Genomic DNA, 12,824 nt, shown 5'->3' on the forward strand with positions numbered 1-12,824 from the left:
GGAATCTGTAATGTTCTTGCCTAGAACTGCTCCCATCCCTGGTTCCCCATTGTGAAAGGTCAACCAGGGTGGAGCAGGCTGTGAAAACCAGCAGCCTCACTGCCACTGCAAGGGGTTTTAAAGATCACGTAATTTGGAGTGTTGTCACTGTGGACTTACAAACTAGCTGGGGATGTTAACAGGGATTTCTAGAAGATTAGGTGGCCACGTGAGGCTTGATAATTTCTCCACATATGCTGGAATGACCCAAGGCCATGTGCATATGCAGCATAGTCTAAAGTGAGTGCAAGCTACTGACATATCCCTAGCTGATGGAACATAAGTGCAAACTCAGAGGAGACATGAGAGGGACTATCAGAAAATTGAAGCATGGGAGCATTGAAATCTGGCTAAATTATGAATGTGGTCCCAACCCACACACAGATCCATCAGCAAAAAATGGAAGACTTATTGGTTTGTGGCATTTGGGCACAACCTCTTAAAATCTCTGTCTTTGAAGATACAGGTCAACACCTAGGAATATGAATTTAAAACTAAAACAGAAAAAATAAAACTGATCAGAGACATCAATGACTCCACATTGTAGAGGAGAGAGATTTCACAGATTTAGTCTAGGCAAGTTATGTTTATTAACATATAAACAAACAAAAACAATAGCAACAATCCTCAAGGGGAATGATGGATCAGAACCCAGAGTTGCTACAATATAGCATCTAAAATGTTCAGTATTCAACAAAATATTATGACATGTGCAAAGAAAAAAGAAGCATGACCCATACTGAATTAAAAAAAATCTTTTGATAGATAATTTATCTGTGTCTCCAGATGTCAGATGTAGCGGACAAAAATGTTCAAGGAACTATAATAAATTTGTTCAAAGAACAACAGGAAACCATGTTTAAAGAATTAAAGGAAAGTATGTCAACGGATCAACAAATGGAGAATCTCAATAACAACAAAAAATAGGAATTTAAAAGCAATGAAAATTTTGGAATTGAAAAAACCAATAACTAAAATTTAAAATTCATTAGAGGAGCTCAGCACTATATTTGATAGGGCATAGGAAAGAATCAGTGAGCATGAACATAGATCAATAGAAATTATCCAATCTGAAGAAGAGGGAAAAAATGATTGAGAAAAATGAAGAGTCTCAGAGATATATGAAAAAATATGAAGATAACCAATAGATGTGTTATGGGAGTCACAGAAGGAGCACAGAGAGAGATGGAGCTAAAAAATTGACAAAATAATGGCAAAAATAGCCTTAATTTGATGAAAGTCATTATTAATCCACAAATCTCAGAAGCTCAACAAAACTCAAGCAGGCTAAACACAAAAAGAGTCATACCTTGACACGCCATTGTCAAATTACTGAAAGACAAAGACAAAGAAATCTTGAAAGCAGCAAGAGAAACAACTCATCACATACAGAGGAACAATGAAAGGATTAACAGCTGACTTCTCCTCAAAGAAATGTATGCAGAAGACATTGAAATAAAGGGCATATTCAAAGTGCTGAAAGGGAACAAATATGTCAAGTACATATTCTACATCAGCACAATTGCTTGTCAAATATGAAGCTGAAATAAAGATATTTGCAGATACAGAAAGACTGAGAAAAATTCATCCCTAGCAGACCTAAATTACCAAAAACACAAAAGGAAATCTCTCAAGCTGAAAGGAATTGACACCAGAAGGAAGCTCAACTCCAAAAGCAGAAATGAAGAGCACTAAAATGGTAAATGATTGGGTAAATAACAAAACTCTATAAATGTGTATTTTATCATTTTTTCTCTTAAATTTTTAAAAGATATAAGACTGAATAAGGCAAAAAATATAATTGTTTTTTCTGTTTACAATATATAGATATAACATATATAAAAAATCTTAGCACTAAGGAGGGACAAAAGAAGATATACTGAAGCAAAGAGTCCACATTTCACTGTAATTAAGTTAGTATTATTTTGAAGTAGATTGGGAGATAAGACACATATTTTAATTCTGAAAGCAACTGCTAAGAAAATAAAATATATAGTAAGAAAAATCAACATAGGATTTAAAATGGCACTTGTAAGATATTGACCTAAAAAAGACAGTAAAGGAGGAAAAGAGGAACAAAACAGAACAAATATCAAAATGGTAGAGGTAAAGCCAAACATACCAATAATTACATTAAATGTGAGTAGTCTATACAACCCCACTCAAATAACATAGATTGTCAGACTGGGTTAAAAACCAAACCCCAGTAAATGCTGTCTACAAGAGACACACAGTAGATTTAAAGACATAAATATGTTGAAAATAAAATAATGAAAAATAAAATATATAATTTTAAAATAGTGACCATAAAAGAGCTGGAGTTTCTATATTCATATCACACAAAAGCAACTTTAAGACAAGAAATATTACTGGAAACAAAGACAAACATTTCATAACAATAAAAACATCATCAAGGATATATAAATATTATAGATACACATACGCCTAACAATCAAGCTCCAAAGTACATTGAAAGGAGAAATAACAATTTAATAACAATAGTTAAATATTTCAATAGCCTATGCATGAAAACTGATAGAAAAACTAGAAAGAAATCAGCAAGGACATAGAAGAATGGAATAACACTATCAAACAACTTGCTCTAATCAACAACAATAGAACACTTCAACCAATATCTGCAGAATGCACACTTTTCAAGCACGAGCACACATAAAACATTCTCCAGGATAGACCACTTGCTGAGTGTTAAAACAATTGTCAAAAAGTTTAAACAATTGCAAATATACTAAGTATAGTCTCTGACTGCTCTAAATTGGAAATCCACGACAGAAACAAATCTGAGATAACCTCAATATATGGACATTAAAAACACACTTTAAATAACTCAGGGGGCAAAGGAGAAATCATAAAATAGTTTGAGCCATTGAAACTATGAACATGTCATTTCAAAATTTACAGGATGCAGCTTAATTCTTAGAGGTTCTGAATCTTTAAATGTACATATTAGAAAAGAAAAAAAGGTCTCAAATTAATCTTCTAAGTTTCAACCTTAGCAAATTATAAAGAAAAAAGCAAATGAAACTCAAAGCAAGAAGGAAGAAAATAATAAATATTAGAGGAAATCAACGAAATAAAACAACAGAAACACAATAGAGAAAATCAACAAAACCAAAGCTGATTCTTTCAAAACATAAATAAATTTGATAAACCCTTAGCTAGCCTGATTAAGAAAATAAAACAAAAGTAACAAATTACCAAAATCAATAATGAAAAAGGGGCATCACTACCTTCTCTACAGAAATTAAAAGGTTTATGAGGAAATAGTAGTTTAACTAACCGCCAACAAATTAGACAAGTCAGACTATACAGACAAATTGCTAGAAAGATACAGATTACCAAAATTAACTCAGAAAAAGAAGAAGCTGAATAGATCTACACCATGAAAGGAAATTGAATTGTTAATCAAAAATATTCTCAGAGAAAATTTAGGCACAAGTGGCTGCGTCACTGATAAATTATACCAAATGTTTAAAGAAATAATACCATTCCTCGACAAGCTCTTCCAGAAAATTGAAGGGAATATTTCCCAACTCATTGTTTAAGGCCAGTATTACTATGACAACAAAAACTTACAAAGACATCAAGAAAAGAATTCTATAGACCAATAGCTATCATGAATAGAGATGTATAAATCTTTAATAAAATTATAGCACGCTGAATTCAGCAACATATAAGGATTATACATCATGGCCAAGTGGAATTTATACCAGGAATGGAAGTTTGGCTAAATATCTGAAAATCAACTAGTGTAATGCACCATATTAATGAAAGAAAGGACAAAATTCACATGGTAATCCCAATCAATGCAAAGACCTTGTGAAAAAAATTCAACATCTTTTATAATAAAACTTCACTACGAACTAGGAATAAATGAGGTCTTCCTTAAGAAAAACATCAAAGAACTTACATCTAACATCACACTTAATGATGAAAGACCCAAGGCTTTACCCTAAAGATGAGGAAAAAGAGAAACACGTTCTAATCTGTTCTCTTCATTTCTATTCAACATTTTACTGGCAACTTTAGCTGATACATTAAGGCAAGGAGAAGTAGCAGGAGGAGTATGGGAGGGGGAAGAAATGAAAAGAATTCAAATCTGAAGAAATAAAATTTGCAGATACCATAATCCTATGTGTAAAGAATCCTAAGGAATGCCCTTTCTCCTCCCCACACAAAATTTACTAGAATGAATAAATGAGTTTAACAAGGTCATAAGATACAAAAATAATACTTAAAATCAATTTAATTCTATATACTAGCAATGAGCAATCAGAAAATAAAATCAGGAAAACATTTCTACTCAAAATAGCATCAAAAAGAATAACATACATTGAAATAAATTTAACATGCGATGTACAAGATTTGTATAGTGAATACCATAAAACATTACTTGAACAAATTAGATTTAAATAAATGAGGACATATGCCATATTCATGGATTAATATTTTTCCCCAAATTGATGAAGTTTTTCCCAAAACTGATGTATAGATATAATGAAATCCTTTTCAAAATCTCTGCAGGATTTTTTTCTAGAAAACAGCAAGCTAAATTTGAAATTCAAAGACCTAGAATAGCCAAAACAATTTTGCAAAAGAATAAATTTGGAAGGCTTAAACTACCAAATTTCAAAATTTACTATAAAGCAACAGTAAAGAGAGACAGTGTGGTATTGACATAGCATAAGCACATAGATCAGTGAAACTGAATTGAGAGTCCAGAAATAAACCCTTATGTTTATGGCCAATTTTTTTTTGACAAAAGCAATTCAATTATATTTTAAACCAATAGTATTGGTATAATTAGATATCCACGTGCAAAAGAATGAATTTAGATGCTTATCAAAAGTTCACCCAGAATCAACTACCGACCTAAATGTAACAGCTAAAATTATTAAAATTCTTCAAAGAGAACATATGTGTAATATTTCAAGACTCTGGGTTAGGCAAAGAGTTATTAGATACAAAATCAAAAGCCCGAGATATATATATATATATATATATATTATTTCATTAAAATGAAAAACATTTCTACTTCAAAAGACACTACTAAGAAAATGAAAAGGCAAAGCAGACTGGGAGAAAATATTTGGATAATAAATATCTGATAAATGACTTCTATCATAATATATATTATATAATATAGTATATAATATATAGTTTAATAACATGATATAGCATACTATTGTATAACATAATACTATATCACAACTCACAAACAAGAAAAGACCTAAAAGTCACAAAAACATGCATACAAAAACATGTGCAAAGAGTTATAAGCGCATGAAATAAGCACACGAAAATTTGCTAGGCATTATTAACCGTTAGGAAATCAGACTAAACCCAGAATGAAATACCTTTACATACTTATAAGAATGATTATAATCAAAAAGTCTGATCACACTAAGTTTTCGGCAAGTTGTAGAGAAACTGGAACCCCCACACACTGCTAGCGGAAATGTAAAGTAGTAGAGCCCTTTTCGAAAACAATTTGACAATTTCTTAAACTGAAACATAAACTTACCATGTGAGCCAACAATTCCACTCTTAGTAACCTACTACAGAGAAATGAAAATGTGCCCACACAGTGATTTATACACAAATATTCATAGAAGCATTTTTTGTAATGGCCAAAAACTAAACTATCCAAATATGCATCAAACGCTAAAGGGATAATATGACAAAATATAGTATATATCCATACAATCAGCTATTCAGTAATATAAACAAATGAAATATTGATACATGCTACAACATGTATGAACTTTAAAAATCTTATACTAAGTGACAGAAGCCCAATGCCAAAGACTACTTATCGTAGGATTTCAATTATATGAAATGTCTAAAAAAGGTAACTTTATAGAGACAGAAAGCAGATCAATGGTTATTATCATTCCATAATAATCCATAATATGTTATATCCCATAATAATAACAGCAAATGAGCTCAAGAGAAATTTTCAGAGTGACGGAAATTTCTATAACTGGATCATGGTGACAGTTGCACAACTCTATAAACTCAATAAATATCATTGATTTATATAATTATAAAAAATGAATAAGGAGAAATTTCTATCCTCGAACCCACCATTAACCCATTTTGATGGACGCAGAACGAAGTACCCAGATGTGGTCTTGCACAAATGCAAATAGCTAGATGTTTTAAAGAATATCAGTAATGCTGGAACTTAAATCCAATATTGAAATGACAACTTAGCATGTACAAATCCAGTCAATATTATTTGAAGCCATGCAAATAAAAGTTTTGTAGATGCTCCAAAATATTTGAATGACATGTTACTTCTTTCTGAAAGAATATAGAATATAGAAGTTTTTGAAGCTAGGTTAGCTTACTTCAGCATCATTCATTGAGAACCTAATGAATGGCAAGGACTACGGTCCTTCTGAGAGTTTGAACGTGACAAAGGTCCACCTCCTTTACAAGTCCTGCTCTTCTATGTACTACTTATGGACCTTGGGGAAAATACTTGACCCCTCTGAGTACCAGTTCCCCTCTTTGTAAAATAGGGATTCAATGAGAAAACATGTGAACTATGTAGTAGGCGCTTAGAAAATGTTTCATGCTAACTATATTTCCAAAATAAATGGAAAGTGGAGGAGGTACATGCTTGTGGTTTTAATAATCGTGGGTTTTTCAGGGAGTTGCAACTGAATGCTAGCTTCATTATAGGGATTTGGAAAAAGTAACAGACGTTTTTTGAATAGAAACCTGCTGAGATAAGCCATCCAAAGTGTCCAACCAGGTAAATGGAATGAATCATGATTGACATTATTTCTTACCTGTGGAGTTTTACTGTTGTTTTCCAAATTTGGAGCTTTGTATCTGAAAACAAGCACAACAGAATGTCAAGGAGCTGTTCCTCTCAAAGCCACAAAGCTATCTGGGTTTCCTGGAAGTTCCTGAGAGTCAGAGCTCCAAGGTTGGGAATCAGAACAGTAGATAGGAACTGCAACAGGCATAGCAGCAAAAGATCCTAGGAAGGGCAGAAAGAGAAATGCCTGGCAATTCAGTCAAGGCACAAAGCAAAATCCTGAGGAGACACTGGTGCTTAATTAAACCCAACTGAACAAATGTTTTGTGAAGCTTAAGTTGTGTCTAAAATTATTCCAGGATTTAAAAGTATGGAGTCAATACAAGACCTGGACCTTGCCTTCAAGAAGCTCAGAGATGTGTAGGAGAGATAGAAGTTAACAAATAATTATGTGTGTGAGAAATGCAATAATGGGAATATGTACAAGGAAAGAACAATCATTTCTGCTTAGGCCACCCAATTTTCATAAATTAATTTTTTTACAATCCAATTTTTACAACAATTGAAAAGGATTTTTATGGATCAAGAAAAATTCTCAAAACCTTGCAATATGACAAAACTTTAGAGCTGATTTAGCAACGCATTTTCCAGGGAAAATTTTCTTTTGGACTGACAGTGCTAGAAATGTAAAACCAAATTAGTTTCAATAAAATAGACAAGCTTTGAGAAAAGTAAGAGTGATGCTGGGCCTCAGAGATGGCCAGACAACTGTGTAGTCTCAGGATTTCTCTCCTCCTCTCCTTCTTTTTTCTTCTTCTCTCTGTTCGTCAGTTTCTTTCTCTCCAATGGGCTTCTTCCACACAACTGAAACCATGTCTACTGGTACCTCCAAAATTTGCTTTTCCAATTCTCCATACAGAGAAAGTCTGACACTTGCACTCTCTAAATTGATTCAAAAGTCGGGAGAAACATGATTATGGTGTGGGTGGGGTCACCATCCCTGTGCCCCAAAGTGAGAGGTCATTAAAAATGTAGTCTTCTCACCAGAACCACATGATCCATCTGGAAGAAGAGATTTTCTTAGAAATAAGAAGGTACATTTCCCACAAGAGCCAGCTGCATTCAAGCAGAAAAAGTAACACTTTTTCACCACATTGTTTTCCTTTAAATTCTGATCCATCCTTTTTCATATTTCTTAAATCCTGCCCTCATCCCATCCTCCATTCAACCCTATTGCAAATCTCCTCCACCCACACTACATGAACACAAAAATCAGGTGGTTGTGGAAGGAGACAGTAACATGCCTTCTAGATTCTGTGTTTATTAAGGAAGAGATCATAAGGGACTGAATTGCCCTTGGAGAGGGAGGCCAAGAAACCAAAACTAGAGGAGCTAGTCAAACATGGAGGAAATGGAGTACGACGACATATTCAGTAATTAGAGAGGCATTTTAAGTGATCTAGAGAACACAAAACTCTCTTGACAGATATTTTGAGTAATCAACTTTATTTACCAAGTTTAAGCTATGAGTGCTTCTAATAATACATTACATTTAATCATTTTTTCCCTTTTACACATAATGGCACATTAACCACAAATAAAGAATAGTAATGATTATCTTCCCAGTGAAATATGGAGTAAAAACAATTTCTGCAATCCCAATGTCTTGTTTATCTATAATAAGATGAGCGCATGTGGATGCATGTGTGTTGAGGAGGGGCAATAGGCAATGTCAATCAATTGTATTCATCAACACAGCTTAGAGGCAGACCTTGCATAATTTAGACTCTCCTCAGGCTTGCTGCTTCTGCAAGCAGGCATGCTTATGTTGCATTACCATTTTGATTGAATGAACAGGGTCAATAACATCACTTTTTCTCATCCAAGGAAAGAAAATTATTCTGAATCCAATCATCAATCAATGTATGCAATCAGTCTGTTTAAAACACCTTGGGCTCTCACACAACAGTCTATGCCTAGGAACACAGCTGAAAAAGCCATAGTTTGGGCTGACTTGTTAATCCTACTACGTCACTACGAAGGTGTTAAAAGGTCAGCTCGGATTCAACATGTGCTCTGCTATTAACAAGATTATGGCAAGGGATTCATCTGAGAAGTTATAGAGTCTGCACTCTGAGACCTGTAGTATGTGCATTCATTTGCATATAATTGTTTATCCATTACTTTGCCATACCATACAGCTACACTATTTTTCTATAATTTCTGGAGGTTAATGGCTTTTTTTTCCCCTCTAAATTCAAAGTCAACACAAACTGACACTAAAGTCAAGAAAATGTGCTTTTCAGAGCGCTGTAACAACTGCTGGCAGTCTGTACATTGTGAAAAATGTATTTGATCAAGGAACTTTTGCTAGCAGCATGCCAATGGATCCACACTGATTTCCTTGAGAAATAAAGGAATTAATCCTCATCTTCCATTTAGGGATAGAAAACAGACTGGGACATCTTTCACCATACAAATCTCTGACTTAGACTTCACTCAGACTTTTGTGCAAGTAAATATAATTACTGAGCAAAACAGAGGAACAAAAGAGCAGATTTTGAATCTCTCCCTGAATGGCCAGAATAATCAGCAGGCAGCTGAAGATGAGTGGGTTTCAACTGGAGCTATTGTGTTCCTGAATCCTCTGACGAGGCACAAGCGTGGGGGAGATCTGGGCTGTGGGGCAAGATTGAACGTTGTGGCCGGCAAACCCCCAGCACTATTTGGATGTGAGTTCCTGGTGCAAACAATAGGTACTGCCTTCCCTTGCTTTCAACCAAGACATATGTGCTGTTTCTTAAATTTCTCCGTAGAAATACTATTTCTAAAATGTTTCAACTGAGCACCTCAAAATTAGATAAAACAGATAAATATTAAAAATTATTTTTAAAACATAGCCAAGGCAGAGAAATAGAAGGGTAAAAGTCAGATGCCAGAAATGTTGGAAGCCATTGGTGAGCTGGCACTGGAGTCAGAGAGAATGCTTTGAGGGCGTCTGATAATACACATGGGCCTAAACACAGCTTTTTAAGAAATTATTTTAATTGTGATTAAAATATATATGACATAAAACATGATGTTAACCACTTTTAAGTGTACAATTTGGTGGTATTAATTTCATCCACACTATTGTGAAAACATAATCACTATTTCTAAATCTTTTCCATCACCTCAAACAGAAGCTGTACCCACTAAGCAAAAATTCCCCATTGTCCCTTCTCCTGCTAACCTGTAATCTACTTTCTGTTTCTATGAGTTTGCCTATTCTAGATATTTCAGGTACATGGAATCATACAGTACTCGTCCTTTTGTGACTGACTTATATTACACTTGGCATACTGTTTTCAAGGTTCATCCATCTTGTAGTATGTTTCAGAACTTTGTTCCTTTATAAGGCTAAATAATATTCCATTATATGCGTGCACTACATTTTGCTTATCCGTTCATGTGTTGACAGACACTTGGGTTGTTTTCATCTTTGGCTATTGTGAATAATGCTCCAATGAATCTTGATGTTCCAAAATCTATTCAAGTCCCTGCTTGAAATTTTTCGGATATATATCTACTGTAGATTTAGAGTTTTAATGGGCCACAACAAATCAAGAAAAAGTAGACATGGCCTGGAACCTCCACATCTGGAGGAAGCTTGGATTAGGGAGTCCCTAATAAACCTGAGACCGCTAAAGGGCAATATCCTCAGTAGGTCAAATGGAAACAAAATAATTGCTCCCCACAGAAGGATTGCTACATAGATCTTAGTTGTGAATGTATGGAACAGAGAAAAAAAGAAAAAGTAATTCAAAGAATTTTTAAACCAGAGCCCTGAATCACACGGGTTTGTGCTACAATTAATACTACACATGTGGCCTGAAAAACCTTAAGCCAAATGGCCTTGGCTTGATTGGGTCTCCAAGTAACTAGAGAAAACAAACACTGACTTCTTTACTAACCATAGATTTTCAAGAAACGTGAACTAAATTGGGGCTGGCCCTGTGGACAGCTGGTTAAGTTCGTGCACTCTACTTCAGCAGCCCAGGATTTCACTGGTTCGGATCCTGGGCACAGACCTAGCACTACTCATCAAGCTATGCTGAGGCAACGTCCCACACAGCACAACCAGAAGGGCCTACAACTGGAATATATGACTATTACTGGGGGGCGAAAAAGAAATGGCAAAATCAGCGCAAACAGAAACCTCAAATAAGATGGTAGGTATAAATCCACACATATGAAATCCATACTCAATGTTTATGTGAGACAAAAATTCATCAAACTGGACTTGAAAACATCCATCCATGTATTATTTTTAAGAGATACATTGAAAACTAAAGTTCTTTGGAAAGTTCAGTTGCATAAAATATATTCAGAAAAATTTAACACCCTGTCTTCATAAAAAAAAGTTCTTGGCAAATTATGAATAAAAGAAAACTTCCGTATCCTGATTATCTTAAAAACTTTTCAAGAGACATAATTCTTAACAGTGAAATATTGAAACATTCCTTTTAAAAAGTAGGAGAAAATCAAGTATACTCACTACTGCCTTTTCTTTTCAACAGACAACTTTTCAGCTTTGTTTGCAGTAACACAAAAAGAAACTACAAGCATATGCATTGGAGAAGAGAAAAAAATATATATCATTATTGCAGATCATTTGACTGTCTACATAGAAAACCCAGGAGAATTTATAGACAAACTATTAGTATTAATAAGAGACTATGGATAAATTATTAGCATTAGCAAGAGAGAACATGAACCTTGTTTCTGGATACAAGATAAATATATAAAAACTAATGATTTATATACACCAGCAAAAAATAGAAAATGTAAATTTTAAAAAGATCCATTTTTAAAATAGCAACAAAAATATAAGGGGCTTAGGAATAAATCCAACAAAAGATTATGATCTTTATGTAAACATTTATTAAACTTAATTTAAAAAATTATAAAAGACACATGTAAATAAAGATAAATGACATATTCACTAATAGGAAAACTAAATAGTGCAAAGATTCCACCCAAATTGATCTATAACTTCACTGCAATTCTGATCAAATTCTCAACAGAGATCCCAGAAACAAAATAGACACACACAAAAAGAAGGTATGTCAAGAGGGGGCATTGCCATTCAACTGGAATAGGATGTATTTTTAATTTTTCAGAAATTTGTATTTCCATGTGGGAAAAAAAGAAAGCAAATCCTTGATTTATATACCCTGTTAAATTAAAAACTTAAATGTAAAATGTAAAACTTAGAAATATTTAGAAGAAAATCACTGAAAATATCTTTATGACTTAAGAGTGGTGAGAATGTCTCAAACAAAACATGGAAAGTGTTAACCTAAAACAAAAGATAATAAGAGAGAGATTTGTCTACACTAAAATTAGTAATCAGGCAAATGGAAATTCAATCCACACAAGATGCCCTTTCATACCTTCCTCAGAACCTTCTGATTCAATCCCGATCCGCTCGCTCCTTCTCATTGCTCATCACCACAAGGATGGGTCGGTCATAAGATATGCACACGCTGGCACCTTCTGGACATGCCTGGCCTCAAGTTCAAAGGCTGTGGCCAGAGAGGGAGCTGCGCAATGTTGCCAGGAAATGCCAGATTCTGTGAAGGAGTTCACCAGCTGTCTTCCCATCAGCTTGCAGGCATGAGCCTTTGCATTGCTCAGATCCTCACTAACACTCACGGGTATTTTTAACTATAAAACACAAGGAAGGTGAGTCATCACCAGCATCAGCCCTTAAGAGTCAAATTTGTCTTCCACTCCACTTGCCCCTAAATGTTGTCCTCATACTCCTCTCCAGCCCAATCCATCTCTTTTAGGTAATCAGTGCGTGTATACCCTCTTCTCTTATGTCTTGGAAAACTTACTACCAGGAAGGAGTGGGTTTCAGAACTTTGCACCATAGGGTAATTGCGAGCCTGAATGTCATACTCTCTGCTTGGATGCAGAAAGGAAGACAATGAATGAGATGTAATACCTG

At 34.4% G+C, this 12,824-nt stretch overlaps 1 long non-coding RNA gene across 1 annotated transcript in view; it reads right to left on the bottom strand.

The window, feature by feature from the left end:
• LOC139075601 (uncharacterized) overlaps positions 1-12,401 on the bottom strand; it is a 64,762-nt gene extending 52,361 nt beyond the window's left edge. The window contains exons 1-2 of the long non-coding RNA XR_011526198.1: positions 12,265-12,401; positions 6,858-6,900 (exon numbers count right to left, since the gene is read on the bottom strand). This is a non-coding gene — a long non-coding RNA (uncharacterized lncRNA). The remainder of the gene's footprint in view (positions 1-6,857; positions 6,901-12,264) is intronic.
• Positions 12,402-12,824: the final 423 nt, after the last annotated feature.

Source organism: Equus przewalskii, chromosome 14 (assembly GCF_037783145.1).
Source record: "Equus przewalskii isolate Varuska chromosome 14, EquPr2, whole genome shotgun sequence".
In the NCBI taxonomy this organism is placed as follows: Eukaryota; Metazoa; Chordata; class Mammalia; order Perissodactyla; family Equidae; genus Equus; species Equus przewalskii.